This window comes from Carcharhinus amblyrhynchos, chromosome 13 (genome assembly GCF_965287045.1).
Source record: "Carcharhinus amblyrhynchos chromosome 13, sCarAmb.v2.hapA, whole genome shotgun sequence".
NCBI lineage: Eukaryota > Metazoa > Chordata > Chondrichthyes > Carcharhiniformes > Carcharhinidae > Carcharhinus > Carcharhinus amblyrhynchos.
Window position 1 is genome coordinate 24,785,771 of NC_137336.1, and position 25,309 is coordinate 24,811,079.

The 25,309-nt window shown below is 45.3% G+C and overlaps 1 pseudogene across 1 annotated transcript in view; it reads right to left on the reverse strand.

Annotated features, from left to right (window-relative positions):
• Nucleotides 1-17,537: 17,537 nt before the first annotated feature.
• The window catches only part of LOC145351774 (organic cation/carnitine transporter 2-like), a 36,181-nt pseudogene continuing 28,409 nt past the window's right edge, over nt 17,538-25,309 (reverse strand). The window contains exons 9-10 of the transcript XR_013888452.1: nt 22,341-22,476; nt 17,538-18,383 (exon numbers count right to left, since the gene is read on the reverse strand). The product of XR_013888452.1 is annotated as an organic cation/carnitine transporter 2-like (transcript). The remainder of the gene's footprint in view (nt 18,384-22,340; nt 22,477-25,309) is intronic.

Sequence of the window (25,309 nt, forward strand, 5' to 3'; positions counted from 1 at the left end):
TATCAACTATCAGTATAGATGTTAACCCATTTTCCTATGCTCCATTCTGAAGCTTTAATTAAAACTATCAACTCTGCTACTTGTGCTGAATTACTCCCTGGGATTTGTTCTCCTGTAACCATGGTTCCTTCATCATTTACCATTGCCCATGCTATATGGGGTTCACCATTGATATACTTTCTAGCCACACCTACATACACATTAGTTGCCTCTAATTGGTGTGATTGGTTCTTCCGGTAAACCTTCACTTTCCCTTTCATTCATCTCTGCTACATATTCATGCTTTGTTCCTTGCACTGTCAATCCTCCTTAAACCTCTGCTGATTTCTACATGTTTGTCTCCTGGCAAAATATTTATTTCCTATTTTGAACGTCTTCCACCAGAAACTCCTGTTAATTTTCCTGCTTGTAAAAGTTGGATTGTGGAGAATTTTTTTTCCCATCAGGGTGAATGGTTCTGAAACACTTACTGCCCATGAGGCACACGCAAGTGTTCTCATACCTCGATGTGGAAAGACTCTTCCCGCTCAAAAAAGACAATAGGACTAGGGGGCACAGCCTCAAGATAAAAGGGGGGCGGTTTAGAACGGAGTTGAGGAGGAACTTCTTCACTCAAAGGATGGTGAATCTCTGGAATTCTTTGCCCGTTGAAGTGGTGGAGGCTGCCTCGCTAAATATATTTAAGACGCGGGTTGATGGGTTTTTGATAAGTGAGGGGATTAAGGGTTATGGGGAGAGGGCGGGAAAGTGGAACTGAGCAGCGACAGATCAACCATGATCTTATTGAATGGCGGGGCAGGCTCGAAGGGCTAGATGGCCTACTCCTGCTCCTATTTCTTATGTTCTTATGTTCTTATGTATACTGCTGGCAACCCAATCTAAAAAAAACTGGACACTAGAATAAGGTAAATGTGATGAGGGAGATGCAGAGAGTCTGCTTGGAAAAATGGTAAACAGAAGGTGAGGTTAACAGCAAATGTGATGAATTGTGAGTGACATTAATAGGAAATGCAAAAATAAGGAACATAGTAAAATCGGGAGTGTATTAAATTGGAAAATCAGTAGGAAATAAGGTAAACAGGCTTGTTTGGTAAATGCATTGGTAAATGTCTGGAGAGTATGGAGGCGTCATAATCAATCCCAGGATTCTGCTGAAGTATCTGATCAAAACGCAATCGGCAGTGAACGCACCATACCATTTCCAAACCATTTACCATGAAAATTATCAGTCAAATTCCCACTTCTGAATATAAGGCAGTGAAATCCTGCAGGAGCATAAATGAGTGAGACCTTGGTAGATGTGTGCATGAAACTGAGGTCAGGATGGGGATAATGGATAACACTATCACACAATGTGTACCTACCTATAGCAGCTTGAACTTTAATCTTTGTCGAGTTAGTTCATTGGCTAAGATTGAAACACCCAGAGTCTTTTAGAATATTGATCATTATGAGTTGACAATCTTCCCATGAGGCCATGTTCAGGGTGGAATAAAAAGGATGTTGTACCATGCATTATAAGATTCTCTAACAGATCCTGTAAGAGCTAGATTTTCTCTTCCACCAACCACGGGAGTCATCGTGGTTGGAAGAACAATTTAGCAGACATTTAAAGGTCTGTTGACCTTGGACGGGAGTTTTCAGATTCAAGTCGTTGCACCACATGTCTCTATGAATGTTCCAGTGCATCATTGCAACAGTAACTGTTGAAAATACAATTGTGTTTAGCCCCATAACCCATTTTTTGTCCGCAATCCTGTAGGTTCCTCATTCTCAAGTATCTGTCCAATTATTTATGAAATGAGTTTTGCCATCTTTTCAGGGAGAGAGTTTCACATTGCAGCAATCTCCAGAGTGAAAGAAATTCTCCTCATCGACCTCTCAAGCTTTGTCAATGATTTTAGATCTATGGCTCTACTTATTGACCCATTTGCCAGAATGTATTATCAAATCCTCTCATCATGTTGAAACTCACTATTCAGTCACATATTAACCTTTTAACTTTTCCAATCTCCTCTTGTAATTAAAGCCCATCACCCTGTTAAACCTTCTCGCTCACCTAAAGTAATGGAAATTCATAATGTTTCATTACCACATAATATCTTACCTACTTAATATGAAGTGCAAATAGAATATAACACTCTCTTATCATTTCAAATAAAATACCTTTTAACCCATATGACACAATTTTTCCAATATTGAGCTACTTAAATACAATTATCATTCTCAATGTCAGCCCAGGCTGATTTGAAATCTGTGCTCTCTGTATTGAACCTGATGATCTATTTCCAGTTTTACACCAGCGGTAGGATCTTGAGGAATGGAGCAGGGGTAACAATGAACAGAATCGCTAACAGTATCAGCTGAAAGGAAGGCACTGGTTCACTGTTTGGCTAGTGGTCTTTGGTAAAAAATGCTCCCTTGAAAGAGAAGCCAGTTGAAAATATGATCAACATGTGCACATATTTCAATTTTCTTGCAGGCACTAACAAGGGAAATAGAACATAGAAGAACATAGAACATAGAAAAACTACAGCACAAACAGACCCTTTCGCCCACAAGTTGTGCCAAACATATCCCTACCTACTAGGCTTACCTATAACCTTCTATCTTACTAAGTCCCATGTACTCATCCAAAAGTCTCTTGAAAGATTCTATCGAGTCCGCATATGGTCTGAAAATGAGGTTAGTGGCTTCACTGCCCCAATAATGCTGGTGAGAATTTGGAAAAAGCTCATCATTATTGCACTTTCTAATTCCTCCCCTATGCTTGTTGGTATGTTCTTTTAATGTACAATGAAGGAGGCCTAGGACAACAATTCTCATTTCAGATTGTTACTGGTAAGAGGACGTGTTGACCACATGCTTCACATTTCATGGGAAGATGGGAACCAATGAGGTCTGGCTAAAGTACATTTTCCATTAGTTAGATTCAGAAGAGCAGCAACACTCCTCCAGGTCCCACAAACTCAATCTGAGTAAGCATTGCCCTCTGTGCCACTGTCAGTAACTTGCTGGTGGCAGGAGAATGCCATAATGGGAGGCTTGAGCCCAACAAACCATGTTGAGATGTATCGTGGTACCTGGCAGTGCAACATATGGATATTAACGGGACTGGCATCAAAATTGCTGCTGCTGCTTCTTCATTGTGGAGATAGGTTACCAGCTGGCCAGTGTGTTCCTGTCTGCTATCCAAATATCCAAATTAATGCCTTTTAGCCCGAACATTGACATTAGGTTTTGTGTTAAATGAGAAGACATTGTTCTAAATTAAATGTGTAATTGTATGAAATAAACACTGTCACAGCATCCTGTTGATCTGAATATTTGACAGCCGAGCTGAATATGTCGATTGCGTTGCTGAATATATTTCAACAGGAGATAATGTTAGGCTATGACATGGACTGAAACAATTTCTTGTCCATTCCACCATTTACTGCTGATGTGTAGCAGGAACTTTTTACTGACCAACACATTGTTCTCTCCAGTTGTTCCACCGTCATTAAAACAGTTCTGATTTCTGAGGTTGTTTTTACATTTGAAGCTAGGATCAAGTCAGAAGCAGCACCGAGTTAAAGAACAAAGAATGAATATTAACTGAAACTTTCCCATCATTAACTCGGTACAGTCACCTATTTCACACCAGATTGGTTTCGTTTCAGTAATTCAAAAGGTTTAGTGCAAAGCGATTTGCTGAAGAAGATGCTAATTTGTCAGTGCATTACCAGAGTCATATTAAATTGGCTGGAATTCTTCAAATCAGCCCGCCACTGGAATTCTAGTGAGCGGGGGCAGAGGTGGTGGCAGACCATGTAAATATCCACTGAAGTCAGGTGGGAATCTCCGGTTTTCAGGCGAGCATGGCCGGGATATGACAGCATGGAACAAGGCCCTTCAGCCCAACATGCCCCTGCTGACCATCAAACATCTATCAATTCTTTGACACGCAGTTCACTTATAAAATTTATTGCACCTAGTTCCTGCTATCACACCGGTCATTTTGCAATTTAATCTGTAGGTTGTGGTGTTGGGAGCTACAGATCAATTGTTCATAATTTCATTGCCTGATCAGTGCTGTGTTAGGTCTAAAGTATTAACGGAGGTGTTGCCATTTGGCCAAATTCCCCAGAATTACCAACCCTTTAGAAATGTTTTCAGGAACTAAACAACAAAACACCTAGCAACTGATGTGAGGGACACGGGAGAAAAATAATCAAGGCATTCATAACTTTTTAAAAAGATTTTCTTTGAAAACCATATAAAATAAAGACCTCCACACACATCATGCCTTTTACGACCTCATAGCCAAGGAAGTGTTTTTGAAGTGTTTCATTGTTTCTTTTCAAAGACCTTTTGGAAAAGGGTTGGCTTCAATTATTACAAACACCAATGTGATAATGTCCAGTCTCTGGGATGGGAATTGAACTCACATCCTTTGAACTCACAGATGAAAGTGTTATCAACTGAATCATAGATGACAGGTACTTTTTCCTTGCCTGACCACTTGCTCAGGTTGAACCAGGCTGTGCTCAACTGTGACACTTCTTGTCGAAACCTGCTTCACTTAAAACGTTTGCAGAGTCCTCGAAGGGTTACTTGATTTCAGTTGCATCAGTATATCAGGCCTTTAATATGATCTTTAATATCTTCTTGCCCTCCAGTGTACATCAAAATGTGGATCATTAGAGAGGACTGAGACTGGATCCTGAACTTCCTAACCCATAGGCTACAATCAGTAAGAATAGGCAACAACACGCCCTCCACGATCATCCTCAACACCGGTGTCCCACAAGGCTGTGTCCTTAGCCTCCTACTATACTCCTTATATATCCATGACTGTGTGGCCAAATTTCCCTCTCCAACTTGATCTTCATGTTTGTTCATGACACTACCATAGTGGGTCAGACCTCAAACAATGATAAGACGGGGTACAGGAATGAGATAGAGAATCTGGTGAACTGGTGCGACAACAATAATCTCTCTCTCAATGTCAACAAAACAATAGCGATAGTATCGACTTCAGGAAACATAGTGGAGAATATGCCCCCGTCTATATCAATGGGGACAAAGTAGAAATGGTCGAGAGCTTCAAGTTCTTAGATGCACAAATCATCATCAACCTGTCTTGGTCCCCCCCATGCTGACACTATAGTTAAGAAAGCCCACCAATAAGTAAGCCTGATTAAGAGTTTCAGTGACAAAGGGAATTTAATGGCGTAGAGATGGATGAATTACAGAGGTGGAAGTCATTACGTATTTGTGATGGAAAGGATATGTCATTAGATATCCTGGTTTGATCCTTGGCTTGGGTCACTGTCTGTGTGGAGCTTGCATATTTTTCCTGTATCGGTGTGGATTTCCTTTGGGTGCTCTGGTTTCCTCCCACACGCCAAAGATGTGTGAGTTAGGTGGATTGGCTACAGTAAATTTCCCCTTCGTGTTAGGGGGACTAGTTAGGGTAAATTCATGAGATTATGGGGAAAGGGCATGGGTGGGATTATGGTCAGTGCAGACTTGATGGGCTAAGTGGCCTTCTTCTGCACTGTGGGATTCTATGATTCTATGAAGATGTATAGCAGTAAAGGAAATAAGGGCATGAATTGTCTAACTCAGCTTGGGACAAATCAAGGACTGAGATGGATTTGTTTGCAAGAGAACAGAGTTTGCAGCAGCGACGGAAGATAATGGTTTTGATCCTGCCAGTGTTTAACATTCAGGAAGTGGGGCTCAGTTAAGATTGTTGGTTGCTGGATGAACAGTCCAATAATTCAGAGACACTGTAGAAGTTGGGAAGTATGGAGCTGGAAACTGATCCTATGTCCATGGCTGATATCAACAAAAGACCAAAGGCAGACAATGGTGAGGAGGAGATGCACCCTTAGGAGGTTGCAGACTATGGGAGAAATTACTGGGATTTTGGAGTGGAACGAATATTGGTCATTTTGGTTCCATCTATAATTCCCTTTATGAGGGTATTAGCAGCTATGAAAAATCACACTTCTTCACTAATGACACCTCTGCTGATAAAGTCTGTACAACCCAGAAATGGATCAAGATGACGGGCCCCCCAGTTTAAGATCTGTTAGTTATAGCTGAGGATGGGGGTGGTTTGAGTGCTCAATCATTTACCCACTTAGGATTACAAGATATCAATGAGAACCAACCTGTGTTCAACCCATTGACATACATAACTAGTATCAGCAGCCATACACAGCCTGGAACAGAAATTATAAGAAGTACAAAATGTTCCTAGAATTATTGTTCCCTGTTTGGGAAGAGTCAGGACAAGACCCAGACCTGCAGCCCCTGAAGCCCAATTGTGCATTTTGGCAGGCTGTTTTACTCAATTTCACAGTGTGATGGCTGCCAATGATCCATCTGATTACTGCGAGACTGGGGATGTGAGAACTGCTGGTACAGGGAATCCCAATCCTTGGAAACAGGAAACAATAACAGGCTGCAACATGCATGCAACCATTCTCTGGTTGTGGAGGGGGGTTAGGGAGTGAGGCCAGATTGTTGTCTGGTTGGGTGGTGCAGAAGGAGGACACGGGTCAGATGTATCTCTGGTGGGGGGGTGGGGAGGAAGGACCGATCGTTGTTTGGTGGAGGGAGTGTGGGGAGGGCTGATCATTGCCTGGCAGCGGGGTGGGGGAGGGCTGATCATTGTCTAGTGGGAAGGGAGAAGGAGGTGGGTCAGATGCTCCTCTGGAGACGGAGGGCAGTGAGGCCAGACCATTCTCTGCAAGGGGGTGGGGGGATAGTGAGACTAGATCATTGTCTGGGGGGGAGGAGGGAGGCTGGTAAGATGTATCTTGAGGGGGAGGAAACCTGATCACTCACTGGTTGAGGGGAAGGTAGATGGATCTCTGGTTGGGCGAGGGGGGGGGTGCAGGTGGATCTCTGGTTGGGAGGGGGCGGTGCAGATGGACCTCTAGTGGGGGAGCAGATAGATCTCTGGTGGGGAGGGCAGATGGACTCTAGTGGGGGAAGCAGATGGATCTCTGGTGGGGGGAGCAGGGGTGTCCGCTACCACCCTGCGGGGTGGGCGAGGTGGGGCAGATGTGGCAATTGGTTTGGGTATTGGGGAGGGTGGATAAGGAGAACAGCGATATGTGTGGGTAGTGGGAATGAGTGGATAATGGGAACAATGATGTGTTTGGGTAGTGGGGGATGGTTAATGGGGACAGTGATCTGTGTGGGTAGTGGGAGATGTTTAATGGGGACAGTGATGGGTGTGGGCAGTGGGGGAGTGGATAAGGGGGTCAGTGATGTGTGTGGGTAGTGGGGGATGGTTAATGGGGACAGTGATCTGTGTGGGTAGTGGGAGATGTTTAATGGGGACAGTGATGTGTGTGGGTAGTGGGGGAGTGGATAAGGGGGACAGTGATGTGTGTGGGTAGTGGGGGGGTGGATAAGGGGGACAGTGATGTGTGTGGGTAGTGGGGGAGTGGATAAGGGGGACAGTGATGTGTGTGGGTAGTGGGGGAGTGGATAAGGGGGACAGTGATGTGTGTGGGTAGTGGGGGGGTGGATAAGGGGGACAGTGATGTGTGTGGGTAGTGGGGGGGTGGATAAGGGGGACAGTGATGTGTGTGGGTAGTGGGGGGGTGGATAAGGGGGACAGTGATGTGTGTGGGTAGTGGGGGGGTGGATAAGGGGGACAGTGATGTGTGTGGGTAGTGGGGGAGTAGATAAGGGGGACAGTGATGTGTGTGGGTAGTGGGGGGGTGGATAAGGGGGACAGTGATGTGTGTGGGTAGTGGGGGGGTGGATAAGGGGGACAGTGATGTGTGTGGGTAGTGGGGGATGGTTAATGGGGACAGTGATCTGTGTGAGTAGTGGGAGATGTTTAATGGGGACAGTGATGTGTGTGGGTAGTGGGGGAGTGGATAATGGGGACAGTGATGTGTGTGGGTAGTGGGAGATGTTTAATGGGGACAGTGATGGGTGTGGGCAGTGGGGGAGTGGATAAGGGGGTCAGTGATGTGTGTGGGTAGTGGGGGATGGTTAATGGGGACAGTGATCTGTGTGGGTAGTGGGAGATGTTTAATGGGGACAGTGATGTGTGTGGGTAGTGGGGGAGTGGATAAGGGGGACAGTGATGTGTGTGGGTAGTGGGGGGGTGGATAAGGGGGACAGTGATGTGTGTGGGTAGTGGGGGGGTGGATAAGGGGGTCAGTGATGTGTGTGGGTAGTGGGGGATGGTTAATGGGGACAGTGATCTGTGTGGGTAGTGGGAGATGTTTAATGGGGACAGTGATGTGTGTGGGTAGTGGGGGAGTGGATAAGGGGGACAGTGATGTGTGTGGGTAGTGGGGGGGTGGATAAGGGGGACAGTGATGTGTGTGGGTAGTGGGGGAGTGGATAAGGGGGACAGTGATGTGTGTGGGTAGTGGGGGAGTGGATAAGGGGGACAGTGATGTGTGTGGGTAGTGGGGGGGTGGATAAGGGGGACAGTGATGTGTGTGGGTAGTGGGGGGGGTGGATAAGGGGGACAGTGATGTGTGTGGGTAGTGGGGGGGTGGATAAGGGGGACAGTGATGTGTGTGGGTAGTGGGGGGGTGGATAAGGGGGACAGTGATGTGTGTGGGTAGTGGGGGGGTGGATAAGGGGGACAGTGATGTGTGTGGGTAGTGGGGGAGTAGATAAGGGGGACAGTGATGTGTGTGGGTAGTGGGGGGGTGGATAAGGGGGACAGTGATGTGTGTGGGTAGTGGGGGGGTGGATAAGGGGGACAGTGATGTGTGTGGGTAGTGGGGGATGGTTAATGGGGACAGTGATCTGTGTGGGTAGTGGGAGATGTTTAATGGGGACAGTGATGTGTGTGGGTAGTGGGGGAGTGGATAATGGGGACAGTGATGTGTGTGGGTAGTGGGGGGGTGGATAAGGGGGACAGTGATGTGTGTGGGTAGTGGGGGAGTGGATAAGGGGGACAGTGATGTGTGTGGGTAGTGGGGGAGTGGATAAGGGGGACAGTGATGTGTGTGGGCAGTGGGGGGGTGGATAAGGGGGACAGTGATGTGTGTGGGTAGTGGGGGAGTGGATAAGGGGGACAGTGATGTGTGTAGGTAGTGGGGGGGTGGATAAGGGGGACAGTGATGTGTGTGGGTAATGGGGGAGTGGATAAGGGGGACAGTGATGGGTGTGGGTAGTGGGGGGGTGGATAAGGGGGACAGTGATGTGTGTGGGTAGTGGGGGGGTGGATAAGGGGGACAGTGATGTGTGTGGGTAGTGGGGGGGTGGATAAGGGGGACAGTGATGTGTGTGGGTAGTGGGAGATGTTTAATGGGGACAGTGATGTGTGTGGGTAGTGGGGGGGTGGATAAGGGGGACAGTGATGTGTGTGGGTAATGGGGGAGTGGATAAGGGGGACAGTGATGTGTGTGGGTAGTGGGGGGGTGGATAAGGGGGACAGTGATGTGTGTGGGTAGTGGGGGGGTGGATAAGGGGGACAGTGATGTGTGTGGGTAATGGGGGAGTAGATAAGGGGGACAGTGATCTGTGTGGGTAGTGGGAGATGTTTAATGGGGACAGTGATGTGTGTGGGTAATGGGGGGGTGGATAAGGGGAACAGTGATGGGTGTGGGTAGTGGGGGAGTGGGTAAGGGGGACAGTGATGGGTGTGGGTAGTGGGGGAGTGGATAAGGGGGACAGTGATGTGTGTGGGTAGTGGGGGGGTGGATAAGGGGAACAGTGATGGGTGTGGGTAGTGGGGGAGTGGGTAAGGGGGACAGTGATGTGTGTGGGTAGTGGGGGGGTGGATAAGGGGAACAGTGATGGGTGTGGGTAGTGGGGGAGTGGGTAAGGGGGACAGTGATGGGTGTGGGTAGTGGGGGGGTGGATAAGGGGGACAGTGATGTGTGTGGGTAGTGGGGGGGTGGATAAGGGGGACAGTGATGGGTGTGGGTAGTGGGGGAGTGGGTAAGGGGGACAGTGATGGGTGTGGGTAGTGGGGGGGTGGATAAGGGGGACAGTGATGTGTGTGGGTAGTGGGGGGGTGGATAAGGGGGACAGTGATGTGTGTGGATAGTGGGGGGGTGGATAAGGGGGACAGTGATGTGTGTGGGTAGTGGGGGGGTGGATAAGGGGGACAGTGATGTGTGTGGGTAGTGGGGGGGTGGATAAGGGGAACAGTGATGGGTGTGGGTAGTGGGGGAGTGGGTAAGGGGGACAGTGATGGGTGTGGGTAGTGGGGGAGTGGATAAGGGGGACAGTGATGTGTGTGGGTAGTGGGGGGGTGGATAAGGGGGACAGTGATGTGTGTGGGTAGTGGGGGGGTGGATAAGGGGGACAGTGATGTGTGTGGGTAGTGGGGGGGTGGATAAGGGGGACAGTGATGTGTGTGGGTAGTGGGGGGGTGGATAAGGGGAACAGTGATGGGTGTGGGTAGTGGGGGGGTGGATAAGGGGGACAGTGATGGGTGTGGGTAGTGGGGGAGTGGATAAGGGGGACAGTGATGGGTGTGGGTAGTGGGGGGGTGGATAAAGGGGACAGTGATGGGTGTGGGTAATGGGGGGGTGGATAAGGGGGACAGTGATGGGTGTGGGTAGTGGGGGGGTGGATAGAGGGGACAGTGATGGGTGTGGGTAGTGGGGGGGTGGATAAGGGGGACAGTGATGGGTGTGGGCACCATCGCTCCCACGTTTTGCTTCTGGGCTGCTTTCTCCAGTTTCTGCAACTTGGGAGTGATCTGACACGGGTGTGCTTTTACAAATTTTTTTTCAACTGCGCATGCACAGTTCAGAGCTCTGATCATTCCGGCTGCGCTAAACCCCGCCCACAGTGCGAATGGGACTGGAGATTTTTTTTTCAGGCTGAGTGCATATGGGGGCACCTGAAAACAGATTTCTAAGTTGGATTTGCATTACGCCCAGATTCAGTATTTAGAATGAAAATGATAAAATCGGGCCCATTGTGTGTCAATCAGTGACACACTCAAGCATTGCGCAACTGACTAAATTGGCACAATAGTCTCCTCAAGGAAGAGTCAGGGAGCTTATTAGATAACAAGCTTCCCACAAGTGGCAGGCAAGACACACCTGGTTCATGTTGAGACAGTAATTTACAGTCTCCTGCATGCCCCATTCTCTCCGGTTCTTATGGGCTGCGGATTAAATAAGCTTCCCACCTTGAACAGTTTATCTCTCTTCCCCTGTTTGTAACATAATTAATAATTTTAAAATTGCTCCAGAAATGTGAGAACCAACCTTGTGTAGCATGATGAGATAAATGAAACTCAAGGTGAAATTCTCCCTTTAGGTCTGACTGCATAGGGCCTAAACATTTTAGAGGATAGTCACAAATGTGTAAGACAGAGCTGGAGGCTAAGATTACTAGGCTGATGCTGGAGTTGAGGGGGCTGAGCTATGAGGAAAGGCTGAATAAACTAGGCTTGTACTCGTTAGAGTTTAGAAGAATGAGGGGAGAGCTCATTGAGACGTATAAGATGATGAATGGGATGGATAGGATAGAGGTGGAGAGACTCTTCCTGCTCAGAAAGGACAGTAAGACTAGGGGGCACAGCCTCAAGATAAAGGGGGGGCGGTTTAGAACGGAGTTGAGGAGGAACTTCTTCACTCAAAGGGTGGTGAATCTCTGGAATTCTCTGCCCGTTGAAGTGGTGGAGGCTGCCTCGCTAAGTATTTTTAAGACGCGGGTTGATGGGTTTTTGATAAGAGAGGGGATTAAGGGTTATGGGGAGAGGGCGGGAAAGTGGAACTGAGCCACGACAGATCAGCCATGATCTTATTGAATGGCGGGGCAGGCTCGAAGGGCTAGATGGCCTACACCGGCTCCTATTTCTTATGTTCTTATGTTCTTATGCAGTATAAACAACTCAATGTGGGTTACCTTGACACGATGAGAGAACAACTTTGTGTGACCATGTGCAGCCCAACCTAGTTGAACAGTATAGAGGTAAAACCTTTTCCTTCCAAAATCTCGAGCTCTCAGGACAGTTGAAGTCCTTAATGCAATTCTGATCATCCTGAACTCAGTGGAGGAAAGAGGATGTTTTGCTTCCAAGTCATTTAATGAAATAATTGTAGCACATTGACAGGAGAACAATATTGCTTTAGTGTATTCATATTACAGGTTGTTGTTTAAAACCACCAAGGCCTAAGTCACATGGGAGTTATACTTGCATGAGCAATCACTCTTTGTTTTAATTGTAAAGAAGGCAAATTGCGAACAGGGTCTTAGAGGGATGGGGGTGAGGGGAAGAAGTGTGGGTGGGGGTAGGTAAGAATCAGCCAAAATCATTGCCTCCAGCGATCCATCAGAGAAAGGATGTTTATGGATATGAAGAATGGAGAGGATCATGCCATGAGGATCCCCACAGTTGAACAGTTTCTTAGCACTTATTTTCCAGGTTTATACATGAAAGCACCATAGTCTTGTCTGAATCCATGGAAGTGTACTATGGTGTGAAAACTCCATATGGGACAGGAGAAAAGAACAGAAAATTGTAGGAAAAGGAATAGAAAGAAGCTTGATTCCTGCTGATTCCAGTTTGAAGCTGATAGCACCTTGACAGACTAAACTTAAACATACAATTTTGGCCACAGAGAAAGTTTGATATCTCTGAGTGTTCATATGCTTCAGTATTAAACATTCCCAAATTTTGTTAAAGTTGTATCATTGCACAATGTTATTAAATAATTAATCAGTGCAATCTAGAAACTGCCTGGATCAGAACTTCCTGCGAATTATGTCACAATTTGTGCAGGTTTCAAACAGATCCTATGACTCATACTTATTTTGATATTCCTTGCTAATTTCATTAGCACGCACCTGATTGTGAAAACAAATAAAATCTTAAACAACAGGGGTGAAAAATGGTTAACATATTTCTTTACCCACACCTCTCACCCACTTAATGTATGAAATTTAAAACTTGTAGCCATCAAACTATTTACATGCGTTAAGCACAATGGAACATGGAAATCCTACAACTTTTAATGTTCTTCATTCCAAGGGCGTATATATGCATTCAAAGTTACCACAACTGCTATGCAACAACTCCTACACACACATGCGCAAATGATTATGTTAAGGCCAGATCAAAATAATTTCAAACGCATTTAAATTGCACTTGCAAAATGTGAATAACTTTATTATATTTAATGATTGCACTCTAAATGTGAGTCTTAACAGGTAATCAAGTCTTTACAGGTACAGGCAATGCGAGTCATCAAACCAGCAGACAAAGGAGAGGCCATTGAACAGAATGGATTACTGCAAAAATTATGAGCGGGCACTGGTTTAAAGGTGATGTATGAAGCAGATTTTTTACACAGAGGATAATGGGTGCCTGGAACTCGCTGCCAAGGGAGGTAGTGGAAGTGGATTCAGTAATGACTTTTAAGGGACGTCTTGACAAATACATGAATAGGATGGGAATAGAAGGATATGGTCCCTGGAAGGGTGGGGGTTTTTGTTAAGTTGGGCAGCGTGGTCAGTGCAGGGTTGGAGGAATGAAGGGCCTGTTCCTGTGTTGTAATTTTCTTTGATCTTTGTTCTTTGTACCAACAGCTAAACAATGAGGAACACCACAGACAGTTACCTGCAGATCCAACCAAAGAACACATCCATCAACTCAACAGACTGATCAAGGCTTTGATCCTGACCTTTGGAGCACTCTTCGTGCTCTCATCCCACATACTCCCTGCGTTGGAGACCTCTACTGCCTCCCAAAGATATACTAGGCCAACACACCCTGCCATCCCATCATATCAGACAATGAGTCACTGTGAGAGAACCTTTCCAGCCACATTAAGGGCATCCTGAAACTCATCATACAAAGAATCCCCAGCTTCTGTTGTGACACTACAGAGTTCTTATGGAAACTCAACACATGTGGACCAGTTGAACCAGGAGCACTCCTCGTCACAATGGATGTTCCAGCACTCTACACTAGCATTCCCCACGATGATGGCATTACTGCAACTGCCTCAGTGCTCAAAACTAACAACTGACAATCTCCAAATGCAATTCTACAACTTATCCGTTTCGTCCTGGACCATAATGTCTTCACCTTCAACAACCAGTTCTTCATTCAAACACATTGAACACATGGGGATCAAATTCACACCTCAATGTGCCAACATCTTCATGCATAGGTTCGAACAAGACCACTTCACTGCACAGGGCGTTCAACTGACACAAGACACTAGATGCGTTGATGATATTTTCTTCCTTTGGATTCACAGCAAATAATCACTGAAACATTATATGATGACCTCAACAAGTTCCATCCCACCATCAGACTCACCATGGACTTCTCTCCAGAATCAGTTGCACTCTTGGACACATGCATCTCCATCAAGGGCGGTCACCTCAGCACTTCACTGAACCGCAAGCCCATGGATAACCTCACAATGCTCCACTTCTTCAGCTTCCACCCTAAACACATTAAAGAAGCCATCCCCTACGGACAAGCCCTCCATATAAACAGGATCTGCTCAGATGAGGACGTTCACAACCGACACCTACAGACGCTGAAAGATGCCCTCATAAGAAAAGGATATGGCGCTCAACTTGTCGATCGACAGTTCCAATGCGCCACAGCGAAAAACCACACCGACCACCTCAGACGACAAACATGGGACACGGCTGACAGAGTACCCTTCGTCGTCCAGTACTTTCCAGGAGTGGAGAAGCTACGACATCTTCTCCGGAACCTTCAACGTGTCATTGATGAAGACGAACATCTCGCCAAGGCCATCCCCACTTCCCCACAACTTGTCTTCAAACAATCATGCAAATTCAAACAGACCATTGCATGCAGCAAACTACCCAGCCTTCAGAAGAACAATGACCACAACACTTCACAACCCTGAACCAGCAACTACTGCAAGACATGCCGGATCATCCACACAGACGCCATCATCTCACGTGAGAACAGGTACACGGTACATAGTCTTGGGACTCGGCCAATGTTGTCTGCCTGATACGCTGCAGGAAAGGATGTCCGGAGGCATGTACATTGGTGAGACCATGCAGATGCTACAACGATGGATGAATGGATACTGCTCGACAATCACCAGGCAGGAATGTTCTCTTCCTGTTGGGGAACACTTCAGCAGACATGGACATTCAAACTCTGATTTTCGGGTAAGCATATCCAAAGCAGCCTTCAAGACACACAATGCAGAACTGCTGAGCAGAAACTGATAGCCAAGTTCCACACACATGAGAACACTCTCAACTGGGATCTTGGGTTCATGTCACATTATCTGTAACCCTCACGACTTGCCTGGGCTTGCAAAATTCACTACCTGTCCTGGCTGGAGACAATTCACACCTCTTTAACCTGTGATTAACCCTCTCTCCATTTGCATTGTCTGTACCTGTAAAGACTTGATTACCTGTTAAGACTCGCATTCTATCCATTATCTTGTATTTGAGTTTGTGTCTATGTATGCCCTGTTTGTGAACCCAATTCCTACTCACCTGAAGAAGGAGCAGTGCTCCGAAAGCTCATGCTACCAAATAAACCTGTTGGTCTTTAACTTGGTGTTGTGAGACTTCTTACTGTGCTTCTCTCCCCTATCCAACACCGGCATCTCCACATCATGCAGAATTTCCAGCCTCTGGCTTGCTTTTTTATCTACAGTATTTTGATGGCTGGTCCAGTTAAATTTCTGATCAACAGTGGCCACCAGGGTGATGATGCTGTGAAATTCAGCAATAGCAATGCCATTGAATGTCAAGGGGAGATGATTAGATTCTCACTCATTGAAGGTAGTCATTACCACGGACTTGTGTGGCATGCATTTCACTCGTCACCCCAAGCCAGAATATTGTTCAGATGTTGCTGCATTAGGTATGGGCTTCTGCTGAGATGCATGAGTGGTATTAAATATTACACGGTCATCAGTAAACATTATTACATCTGACCTCATGATGAAGGAAAGGTTCTAGGGCTCTACCCTGAGGAGCTCCTGCAATGATGTACTGGGACTGATTATTTGACTATTGCATGAACTTGGGGATCGTTTGATTCACGATGTTGGTTTGGAATGTTTGTTTTTCGGTGCTTCTTATTTCAGTGCTGTGATGAAAAGGACTCTGTGATAGTCAGTAACACGGGAAGATAAGATGTGTGGCTGTTGGCGAATGGAATTATGTCCAGTTAAATGGATGGGGTTTACAAACCAGTTTAATAAAAGAAGTTAGATACCTCATAAAATAAAAAGGTTTGAATAAATCCTACAAGTCACTCCCATTTAAACCCTGAAAAACATAATCCTTTATTTGCTCATATTTATCAATCCTATTGTAGATTTAATAATCACACTTCTGCCCAAGGAAAATAATTCTAATCCTGTGATCAACCAGCAAAAGAATCTCATCAGGGAAACAATTAAATAAATCAAGTACAAGGTTTCCCACCCCTGTTTCCTTGGGGGCTACTTTCACAATTCACAATCATACCATGCCAGCAGACAGTCCAATTCTCTTCTAGAGAATGTTTTTTTATTCAAAAATACATAATTAGCACTATTTGAGAAACAATCCCAAAGCTTTCATTCCAAGCAATAGACAAAATCACACTATTTCTTCCAAATTCAAAATTATCACCTACATGCCAGTAACCACAAATACGGTAGTCCAAATCTTCCCTTCAGGGTCAGAACCTATGTTTCATCTGACGTTTCCTCCAGTTTTTCCAGGCAACCTTCCAATGGAAGATCATGCAGATGGTGCAGGACAACTCAGAGGGAGTAACAGAGCAAATCTGCACATAAGTCACACCTACTTTTTATGCCACAAGCCACCATATTCCAGCCAGTAAAGAGTTCAAATGCCCCAAATCTTCTTTGAAAAGTTGTGCACGGAAGGTAATTTTGTAAGGGTCTAGAGTAGATGAATGGCTGGGGTGGCGAAGGTATGTGGGTTAGAGGTAGAGCAGATAAGAGAATAGGCAAACTAAGTGGGGAAGAGGACAGGTCAAGTGGGTGCGGGGGTCAGGAAGAGATCAAGTTCTGGGTCCAGGATTTGTCGGGGTTGGTGGGGGAGTCAGAGATCGGAGCGGAGTTGGGGGTCAAGGGGGTAGCCAGGGTGGTTAATGTGAGTGATTGGTGGGTCAGTTATATAATTACCCAGGTATCAGGTTAGGTTTTAGACTAACATTCCCTGGGTAACCATCCAGGTAAGTCAGAACTGTCCAATGTTTCTGACTCTAACTCCAAGTTGGACACTTTCTCAGAGGGCCCCAGGAAGTAGCAGAATTGCCCAATTGAAGTTCAAGCTTCAGGGCCAATTGCCATGGAGTCATTGCATTGTGACCTCCGAGGATTTCCCTGGTCCCTAGCATATCTTGAGGGGTCCATCTAGTCTCCAACTATCCAGAGACTGGACGATCTGGCCAATATTTGCTATTCTTTATCATTTTGTTGCAGACACGATTGGCCAAAAGGCCGCCTTCTATGCTGTAAAACTCAGTGGGCGGGATTTTCCAGCCACGCTCATCCCAAAGCTGGAAAACCTTGCCCGCATCAACTGCCGGCTAAAAAAACTTCCTGCACAAGACACATATATATTTCTTAAACGCACAGTACTGTCACGTGAATGGTATTTTGAATGGTACTAGCTATTGAAAGCCCTAATTCTCTACCTGTTATCGGTGGCATTCAAGGATTGAGACTTCAAGGATTGCAAACTTAGGTTACAGCAGGTCAGAAGATTTGTTATACGCTGCTCCAGCTGTTCTGTGGGAGATAGGAGCTGATGAGGTCCAGTCAAAGTAAGTCTGCTGATTGCAAGGGAGCAGGCTTTCCCCCTTCAGATTCCTTAAACATAATCTGAGCTGGTCACATCCTGAGACGTCAACCTCGGACTGTGTCCTAGCTCCCATCACCTTGCTGGAAGCCAGGGCAGCTGAATTAGGGGAGGCCCCAACCCTGGGAGCAACGTCAGGAGTGCAGTGACTGGATTTTAATGAAGTTATCATCTCTGCAGTCATGGGCAACATACCAGTTCACCAGTGTGCCCCGTTGGTCCAGTGTCCAAATGTCAAAGTTGACTCCATAATACTTTTAGCCCAACTGTGACATCAAGTTTTGCGTTACACACAAATATCCCAGATGTTTCCAAATGGAAGTGAGAAAATGTAAGAAACATGAACTGGTGCAGTATCCCATTGATCTGAATATGTGACAATGGTCCCTGAGTATTTTTATTGCAATGATATACACATATACTTCAATTTCATAATGATGTTAGTCCGTGGCATAAACTGGAAAGAATCGATTCCTTGTCCATTTTTCCATTGATCTGGGGTCAAACCTCCTCCATCTCACTGATTACTCTGCTGGCTTCTCCAGCAGTTTTTATAAAAATGTTAGTAATTTTTGTCAGTGCCTCTATGTTTGAACCTGCAATCGGATAAAAACATACTATCATAAATAATGAACACCAGCTGATTTTTTTGTCACCTTCCTTTTTTTTAGACACAATCACATTTTTCGTAACAGATTGATCTTGTTTGAACAATTCAGAAAGGTTTAGGGTCAGCTGATATGACAATGAAGTCTGCCAATGTACCAATGCATTACTATGCCACAGATTGCAAAGAATAAAGCATGCGGAGGTATCAGGTATGATGGGAATATAAGTCTTGTACCTGAGATCGGCACCTTTCAATCAAGCTCAGATTGATCAGAAAAATCAATAGGCAGGGTGCACAAGCAAAAACAGTCAATATTCAGGCAATAAATGTGCTGGTGGAATGGAAAAACATTAGAATTAACTCATTAAGACATGCTAAGCTGAGAAGCCTTATGTTTATTTTCTTTGTATGGAGTATTAAAATGTTTTGGAAGGAATATTTCACTTATTCCAGATAGCGTTCATTGTTTTCAGTTAAATCTGCTTCAACTTGTAACACTGAAATCTATAGATCAGGACATCAAAAGTTCAGTGCCACATGTACATGGAGTTAGATCATCTGAAACCCTGTTGAAAATGTTGCCATTAACTTCAATGAGGTTCCATCCCACCAATACAGAATCTTTATAGTGCAGAAAGGGGCTATTTGGCCCATCGAGTCTGCACTGACTCTTTGAAAGCACACCCCACTTTGGTCCTCCCCTCCACCCGATCCCTGTAACTCCACACATTTACCATGGCTAATCCACCCAATCTACATATCTTTGGACACTAAGGGACAATTAAACACAGCCTATTCACCTAACCTGCCACAAGAGGACACAAGTTTAGGGTGCTGGGGAGTGGGTACAGAAGAGGTGTCAGGGGTAAGCTTTTCAGAGGGTGGTGGGTGAGTGGAATCGGCTGCCGGTGGTGGTGGTGGAGGCAGATTTGATAGGGTCTTTTAAGAGACTTCTGGATGAGTACATGGGACTTAGTAGGATTGAGGATTAGCGGTAAGCCTAGTAGGTAGAGATATGTTTGGCGCAGCTTGTGGGCCAAAGGGCCTGTTTGTGCTGTAGTTTTTTCTATGTTCTAACCTACACACCTTTGGACTGCAGTCTGCAAAACCCCAATATTCAATATCTGGCTGTGATATAGAATAAAGATAATTGGGACATTAGGAAAAACCAAATTTTTCATTAGCATTCATTGGTGAAAAACTTCTGCCTGCATTTTGTGTGTGTGTGTGTGTGTGTGTGGGGGGGGGGGGGGGGGGGGGGGCATGGTGGGAACGGTGGAGGGGGTGGGAGTGGGAGAACCAAAGCAGCTTTTAGGTTGGTGTGATTTCTCCTGGTAATTGTCCCCATCTCCCACAGGGAGATGTAACAGGGATCCCAACTTTTACATTGACTCGAATATGCATATTCAGTGTTTGTATCTGATTGTCGCGCCACTGGTTACTGTCTTTTCACGTCCTCTAAAACTGTGTCCCGATCTTTTAAAAGCCCCTTCACTTTAATTTTCAGACAGGCAAGAAAAGCAGTCAGTACAACCAGTGAAGCAACATTCCAACTTTCCTCACCTGAGTTGGGATTTTAGAAAAAAAATCAGGAAAGCTGGGTCTTGGCCAATTAGTTCTAAGGTTAGGAATGGCATAGAACATAGAACATAGAACACTACAGCACAAACAGGCCCTTCGGCCCACGAGTTGCGCCGATCACATCAACACCTATCCATAACCCCCAATCCCATAAAACCCCATATACTCATCCAGAAGTCTTTTAAAAGACCCCAACGAGTTCGCCTCCACCACCACTGACGGCAGCCGATTCCACTCACTCACCACCCTCTGAGTGAAAAACTTACCCCTAACATCACTTCTGTACTTTCCTCCCCACACCTTAAATCTGTGTCCTCTCGTAGCGACCATTTCAACCAGGGGAAATAGCCTCTGAGAATCCACCCTATCCATTCCTCTCAACATTTTATAAACCTCTACCAGGTCGCCTCTCAACCTTCGTCTCTCCAGGGAAAAGAGACCCAGCTCCCTCAACCTAACTTCATAAGGCATGCTTCCCAGTCCAGGCAACATCCTTGTAAATCTCCTCTGTACCCTTTCAATAGCTTCTACGTCTTTCCTATAGTGAGGCGACCAGAACTGCGCACAGTACTCCAAATGAGGCCTGACAAGGGTCTTATAAAGACCCTTGGAATATCTATTGGAATAATACACTAATAAGAAATACACTGAAATAGGTCTCATAGAGGCTCAGATCTTAATTGAGACTCAATTTCTTACCTTTAAAACCTCTCTTCACCTCCAACCTGTTCACTACCTTTCCTGATAGATTCATAGAATCCCTACATTGGAGAAGGAAGCCATTTGGCCCACCAAATCCATACTAACAACAATCTCACCCAAGCCTTATCCTCATAACCCCACACATTTACGCCACTAATTCCGCTAACCTATACATCCTGAGACACTAAGGGACAATTTAGTATGGCCAATCAATGTAACCTGCACATTTTTGGACTGTGGGAGAGAACTGGAGGAAACCCACACAGATACAGGGAGAATGTGCAAACTCCGCACAGACAGTGACCCAATATATCGAACACATGTCCCTGGAGCTGTGAGGAAGCAGTGCTAACCAGTCTGCCACCGTCCCTGCTTTTCAACATTGTGATAGCTACCACTGCACAGCTCTGTGAAAATCTGTCTCCAAATGTCTCCAACTCCCTGTCCCTCTCCCCCTGTTTAAAATAGACATCTCCAACCCAGCTTTTGATCACTTCATAGAATTATAGAATCATAGAATCCCTACAATGCAGAAGGAGGCCATTCAGCCCAACGGGTCTGCACCCACTACAATCCCACCCAGGCTCTCTCCCCATAACCCTACATATTTACCCAGCTAACCTGTGTATCCGGGGACAGTAAGAGGCAGTTTAACCTGCCCAATCAACCTAACCCACACACGTTTGGACTGTTGGAGGAAACCTGTGCACCCCGGAGGAAACCCATGCAAATATGGGGAGAATGTGCAAACTCCACACAGACAGAGTCCCAAACTGGGAATCAAACCCAGGTCCCTGGAGCTGTGAGACAGCAGTGCTAACCACTCTGCCACCGTGCCATCACTGCTTCTCAAAGGACAGGCACTTGCTCCTTTCCTCCTCAGTGAAGCACCTTGGAACATGTTCTATATTAAAAGCATTCTATAATTGTGAATTGTGACTGAGTGGCAACAACTTTGGCCAGTTCACTAAGCTCTGAACTCTCATCTCAGGAGTAGGTATTGTCCTTCCTGCACTCCGAGGCTTTATGCATTGCTTGGACTATGAGGGGCATTTGTCAATGTGAACTTTAAAATAAGCAAGAGATTAGCAGCTCAGCCTTGGTCATTGTTCCAGGGCTACTTTTCACAGGGAATTCTTCAGCTTGCTCAGTTGCCCAGTGGTTCGGCAGATTCATAGCAGTCATTGGATTTGGGAGTAGGAGCTTGCAAGTAGCAATTATTGGCATGCTCAAAATTAGCTGCTCCCTGCCACTGGGTTCCCTTGCCTCCCTTCCCCCTGCACTTCTGCCTGTGCCATGGCACCACAAGGCTGCCATAAAGTAGCTGCTGTGAGGACATGACGCATCCCTGAATCCGCCAAGCTTCCTCCTTGCATTTGGGTCCTCATAAGCGTGACACTAAATTGTGTGCACTCTTCTCTGAGTTCCTCTCGCAGTTCAGATGCACCAGATGCATCAGAATATCTCTGATTGGGAACTAAACCATTTCCACTGGCTGTCCAATTTTGGAACAGATTCCAGTCAATGGAAATGCATCTGGAATTATCCCCATATTGACCCACCCCTAATTTTACCAACACCCCTTCCTCCCACAGATCTACCTCCATTCTCATCTTCACAGGCTGAAAATCTCCATTCGATGAAGGCAGCGCAGACATACCTTTTCATTTTCTGCATTTGGTCAATGGTTTCAGGGAGAGGAATATTGAGTGTTTCAGGCAGAAATAGAACCAGGAATGCTGAAAACACTGTCAAACTGCCCATCAGAATGTAAGGCAGGAGTTCATGATGAATACCTGTGAAAGTACAGTTAGAAAGTTAGGAGAAGATCAGCACATTTCCACCAAATCATAAACAGTGTATGTAACACAGGTCACATGCTCAACAACCTGAGTTGTATTTTCAATGTAGATACATTGATATCGTGATAGAAGTGTTTATTTTGTTTCTATTTTAAAGTTTTCTCTAGCCTGTTTTTGCCATTGTTCTTAAATCAAAGCGAGAAAAAATCCAAACACATTGATCGTGTACATTGAGGACACCTAACTCTGTCTCACTAGCATTTCTCTCCACACTTTCATTGGATCTGGTTTGTCAATTATCCAGAATAGGAAGGAACATAGCAACAGGCTGATCAGCCCATCAAGCCTGCTCTGTCATTCAATACAATCGTGGTTGAATGGATACTTCAATGCGTTTACACCCTTACATAAGAACATAAGAAATAGGAGCAGGAGTAGGCCATCTCGCCCTTCGAGCCTGCCCCGCCATTCAATAAGATCATGGCTGATCTGTCGTGGCTCAGTTCCACATTCCCACCCTCTCCCCATAACCCTTAATCCCCTCTCTTATCAAAAACACATCAACCCGCGTCTTAAAAATATTGAGCGAGGCAGCCTCCACCACCTCAACGGGCAGAGAATTCCAGAGATTCACCACCCTTTGAGTGAAGAAGTTCCTCCTCAACTCCGTTCTAAACCGCCCCCCCTTTATCTTGAGGCTGTGCCCCCTAGTCCTACTGTCTTTTTTGAGCGGGAAGAGCCTCTCCACCTCTATCCTATCCATCCCATTCATCATCTTATACGTCTCAATGAGATCTCCCCTCATTCTTCTAAACTCTAACGAGTACAAGCCTAGTTTATTCAGCCTCTCCTCATAGCTCAACCCCCTCAACTCCGGTATCAGCCTAGTAAACCTCCTCTGCACTCCCTCCAAGGCCAAAATATCTTTGCGCAGGTGCGGCGCCCAAAACTGCACACAGTACTCCAACTGCGGCCTCACCAATGCCCTATACAGCTGCAGCAAGACCTCCCTACTTTTATATTCAATCATTATTGTCCATCAGAAATCTATCAATCTCTGCTTTAGATATACTCAGTGAATGAGCTTTCACAGCCCTCTTGAGGAGAGAATACCAAAGATTCACATCCCTCTATGTAGAGAAATTTCTCCTCATCTTGTTCTGAAGTGGCATCTCCCTTAATTTACAATTTTGTCCCCTGGTTCTAGACTCCCCAGGCAAGGGAAACACCTTACCTGCATTACCTGCATTTTGAAGATTTCAATTGGATCATTTCTCATTCTTTGAAACTCCAGAGACTACATGCCCAGTTTGCCCATTCTCTCTTCAGAAGACAGTCCTACCATCCAATCCTGGATGAACAAAACTTTCCTCCTACTAAATATTAGGAAGATCAAAGCCATTATCTTAGGTCTGAGCCGTACATTGCCTACCATTCTTCTGCCTTTCTGATGTTGGACCAAATCATTCATAACCTTTAGGCCCAATATGAACTTCTAGTCAAATATCTCCTTCATCACTGACACCACCTACTGCCACTCCTATAGTTCACTTCAGATGAAACTGACAAAGTTAAAGAGAAAATACCATTAGGATAACCAGACTGCAATTGCAAGGAACAAAACGTAATGACATGACTGCACCAGCAAATAAGTTCAGAATAGGGGAAAATGGGAAAAAGATAGAATTAATGGCTGAATGCACAAAACATTTGTGACCAAATAGATGAAATGGAAATGCATGGGTAGAGATATGGGGTTCATAAGTTCACAGGTTCATAAGATATAGGAGTAAAATCAGACCATTCGGCCCATCAAGTCCGCTCCTTTCAATCACGGCTGATATGCTCCTCATCCCCATTTTCCTGCCCCCTCCCCATAACCTTCCAACCCATCACCAATTAAAAATCTGTCTAACCCCTCCTTTAATTTACTCAGTATCCCAGCATCTACTGCACTTTGGGGTAGCGAATTCTATAATTCACAACCCTTTGGAAGAAGCAGTTTCTCCTCGACTCTGTTTTAAATTTGCTATCCCCTAACCTAAGGCTTTGAATTCTGGTACTAGAATGCCCCATCAGTGGAAGCATCTGCTCCACATCTACTTTATCCGTACCTTTTATCATCTTGAATACCTCAATTTGACCTCCCCTCATTATAAACACCTGCCTGTAAAGTGACCAAGGCTGGGAACTGAATGTTCAAGAGTATTTAATATTTCAGGAAGGGGAAAAAGAAAGGAAAAGGATGTGGGGTAGTTCTGTTAAGAAAGGATGAGGTCAGTACAGCATCAAGAAAAGATCTTAATTCTGAAGAACAAGCTGTGGGATCAGTTTGGTAGAGAAAAGTAGGAAGGGAAAAAAATAAGACAGACCGTTGACCTGAGGATTTTTTTGGTTTTGAGGCGAGCGCAGCCAGAAAGCCCCATCCCATAGAATGTATTTGGGATAGTTTCTACAAAATTATGTTCTGGAGCCAACCAAGAAACTGATTGTTTTAGACCTGGCAATAGGTAAGATAGGACCAATTAATGGTCTCCTCGTAAAAAATTCTTTTGGGAAAAATGATATGTAATTTCACATTCAGTTTGGTGAGAAATCTGAGTCTGAAACTAATGCTTGAAATATAAATAAAAACAATTCCAAAGGACTACAGACAGAGAGCTAATTTAGTGTCCTCTCCTGAGTGTTGCAAAGTGGGTGCATTAAATCAGGCAGGAGGATGTTGGTTAGAGATTCTTTTTCCTTCTCTTGCTGCCTCAATTAAGTCTGTGGTGAGGAATCCATTTTTTTAAAATGTGTTTTTAAGATGTGGGCATCATTGCCTGGG